This window comes from Bos mutus, chromosome 25, assembly GCF_027580195.1.
Source record: "Bos mutus isolate GX-2022 chromosome 25, NWIPB_WYAK_1.1, whole genome shotgun sequence".
In the NCBI taxonomy this organism is placed as follows: Eukaryota; Metazoa; Chordata; class Mammalia; order Artiodactyla; family Bovidae; genus Bos; species Bos mutus.
Window position 1 is genome coordinate 34184452 of NC_091641.1, and position 3405 is coordinate 34187856.

At 45.8% G+C, this 3405-nt stretch overlaps 1 non-coding gene across 1 annotated transcript; it reads right to left on the minus strand.

The window, feature by feature from the left end:
• Positions 1-1602: 1602 nt before the first annotated feature.
• On the minus strand, positions 1603-1705 carry LOC138985665 (U6 spliceosomal RNA). Its single transcript, XR_011462710.1, has one exon. It is a non-coding gene; the product is annotated as a U6 spliceosomal RNA (small nuclear RNA).
• Between the last annotated feature and the right edge of the window lie 1700 nt (positions 1706-3405).

The window sequence follows — 3405 nt, forward strand, 5'->3', positions numbered from 1 at the left end:
CAAAACCAAGGATGGCAGAGATTCCGGGTCTGGATGCTATTGTTACCTGAGTCTCTGGATCCAGTCTCACCCAAAGTCAAGCCATGCCTGAAATTCCCCATGACGGAAGGAAATGAATTTCTTCTTCTTTTTCTTAGTAGTAGTAAAGTCACTCAGTCGTGTCTGACTCTTTGCCACCCCATGGACTGTAGCCCGAAAGGCTCCTCTGTCCATGGGAGTCTCCAGGCAAGAATACTGGAGTGAGTTGCCATTCCGTTCTCCAGAGGGGGGGATCTTCCAGACCCAGGGATCGAACCCACGTCTCCTGCATTGCAAGCAGCTTCTTTACCATGGGAGCCACCAGGGAAGCCCACTATTATTATATAATATTATTATTTTAATGATTATTTATTTTTAACAACTTAGGTTGAGATTGTTGGGTTTTTGCTTTTGAGTTTTTTCATTTGTCCCCTTGTAGTGAGTCTTAATTGACTCATGCCCAGAAGGAAGAAAATACAGGACTATATTCAGCCCAACTTGGCTCTGCAGCCTGAAGGCTCACAGAAACGCTGCCCAGAAGGAGTTAAGTACATCTTTTTTTTTTCTAATGCTAAATGATGTGGAAAGCATGAGCCTCCCTGTTTTGGAGGGAAGCAGGTAGGCACAGAAAAGACAATGCCTGGCCCTCAGATCTTTGGAGACTTTATTTAAAAAAAAAAAAGAAAGGAGGAAGAGCTTTTGTGATCTGAGCAAAAGCCTGGGCGGCAGGAGTGAACAGACGGACTCATTACTTTATGTTTGGCTCTGTGGTTTTCTTGCATGGGCTGGGGGCTGGGGGCTCTCCTTTATGGAAAGAACCACAGCTGTTACCGAGAGCTGCTTTCACACATTTGGTGAACAATTGTCTTTGAATTCTAATTTTTTATTTTCCAAACAAATGGACTGCTCTTGAGATTAGCCAGAGGTCCCCAGGCTGGGAGAGAGGAGGCTGCTGGCTGCTGATAATGCAGGCGGATCACCAGATAGTGAGAGGGGGAGAAGCAGGGAGGGAGAGAAAAGAAGGCGTGGGACTCCCAAGGTCAGACTCTGACTCCCTCTCTTACCAGCTGCTCCAGTTGCTATGACAGCAACACTAAGTACCCGCCCCAAACTCAGTGCCATGAAGCAACCATCTATTTGGCTTACAGATGCCTGGCAGAACACATCAGCTAGGGGCTTCCCTGGTGGCTCCCCGGTGAAGAATCTGCCTGCCGATGCGGGAGACACGGGAAACGAGGGTTTGATCCCTGGGTCAGGAAGATCCCCTGCAGGAGGGCACGGCAGCCCACTCCAGTATCCTTGCCTGGAGAATCCCATGGACAGAGGAGACTGGCAGGCTACAGTCCATGGGGTCGCAGAGTCGGACACGACTGAAGTGATTTATCACGCACGTTCTTTTTCACATTCTTTCTCGTACAGGTTACCACAGAATATTGAGCAGATCCCTGTGCTATACAGTAGGTCCTTGTTGGTTATCTGTCTTACATGTGGTAGTGTGTGTATGTTCATCCCATGCTCCTGATTTATCCCTCTCCATGTTTCCCTTTGATAACCATGATTTCGTTTCCCATAACTTTACGTCTGAAAAATATGGAATGCTTCACGAATTTTCATGACAACTCGTGCAGGAGCCATGTTATTCTTCTCTGTATAGTTCTAATTTTAGTATATGTGCTGAAGCAAGCACCTAACCGTGTTTTTTGGTTAAACATTATTTTCAGATGTATTTGACAGAAATAAAGTATGGGTTATTGTTAAAACAAACAAAAATACAAAAGAGCATAAGTTAAAAAAGAGCAATCCCCTTGCAGTGACCAGTCTCAATGTAAGATGATAAAGACCATCAATAGTTTGGTATATATCCTTCTACATACTGAGAAGTCCCTTGGATTGCAAGGAGATCAAACCAGTCCATCCTAAAGTAAATCAGTCCTGAATATTCATTGGAAGGACTGATGCTGAAGCTGAAGCTCCAATACTTTGGCCACCTGATACAAAGAACTGACTCATTGGAAAAGACCCCAATGCCAGGAAAGATTAAAGGCAGGAGGAGAAGGGGATGGCAGAGGATGAGATGGTTGGATGGCATCACTGATTCGATGGACATGAATTTGAGCAAACTTGGGGAGATAATGAAGGACAGGTTAGCCTGACATGCTGCAGTCCACCGGGTCACGACTGAGCGACTGAACACCACCACTACAATATATGTTCTACAAAAATGAATGCATGCGTATACAGGGTGTGTTTTTCAGCAGTGAGTTCATGTGATAGGATCCCTTTTACTACCTGCTGTATTCAGCTAATGTATCTGGGCGATCAGATAAGGGCTGATGTCAGAGCAACTCCAGAGGGCATCTCTATAGAGGGTAGTGTGAATGGGCTGGAGAGGAAGCATCACAAGGAATACCCAGCCTGTGCAACTTCAGCACTGTGGACAGGGACACAGCTCGCCCCTCCAACCCTGAATGGTCAAGGCAAAATGACTAGGACAGAGACATTGTCCTCAGGGAAGTCACAGTCTTGTGGGAGGGTCAGCTTTGTGGTGGAATGTGAATAGTGTTAGTTGCTCAGTCATGCCGACTTTTTGCAACCGCATGGACTGTAGGCCGCCAGGCTCCTCTGTCTGTGGAATTCTCCAGACAAGAATACTGGAGTGGGTTGCCATTCCCTTATCCAGGGGATCTTCCAGACCCAGGGATGGAACCCGGGTCTCCTGCACTGCAGGCAGATTCTTTACCATCAGTCAGTCAGTCAGTTCAGTCGCTCAGTCGTGTCCAACTCTTTGTGACCCCATGAACCGCAGCACACCAGGCCTCCCTGTCCATCATCAACTCCCGGAGTTTACCCAAACCCATGTCCATTGAGTTGGTGATGCCATCCAGCCATCTCATCCTCTGTCGTCCCCTTATCCTCCTGCCCTCATTACCATCAGAGACACCATAATAGCTTAATAATGACATTACAAGAAAATACAGATGTAATTCCCCAAACTCTGCCCACAAGACTTGAGTAGGATCTTACTGTAAGTTGAAGGGACTTTTGTCCTGACACATGGTTTGTGAAAGAATGAATTGCTGTTGGGTTTGACTGATTGTAGATGAGTTGTGATGTGGTTTATCTAAAGGCTATGGAAGCATCTTATAATACTCAATAAAAATCTTTATTCTTTTAGTATATAGTCCAAGGTGTAGTTTTTCAGTAGTCATGTACAAATGTGACAGTTGGGCCATAAAGAAGGCTGAGTGCCGAAGAATTGATGCTTTCGAATTTTGGTGCTGGAGAAGACTCTTGAGAGTCTCTTGGACTGCAAGGAGATCCAACCAGTCAATCCTAAAGTAAATAAGTCCTGAATATTCATTGGAAGGACTGATGCTGAAGCTGACG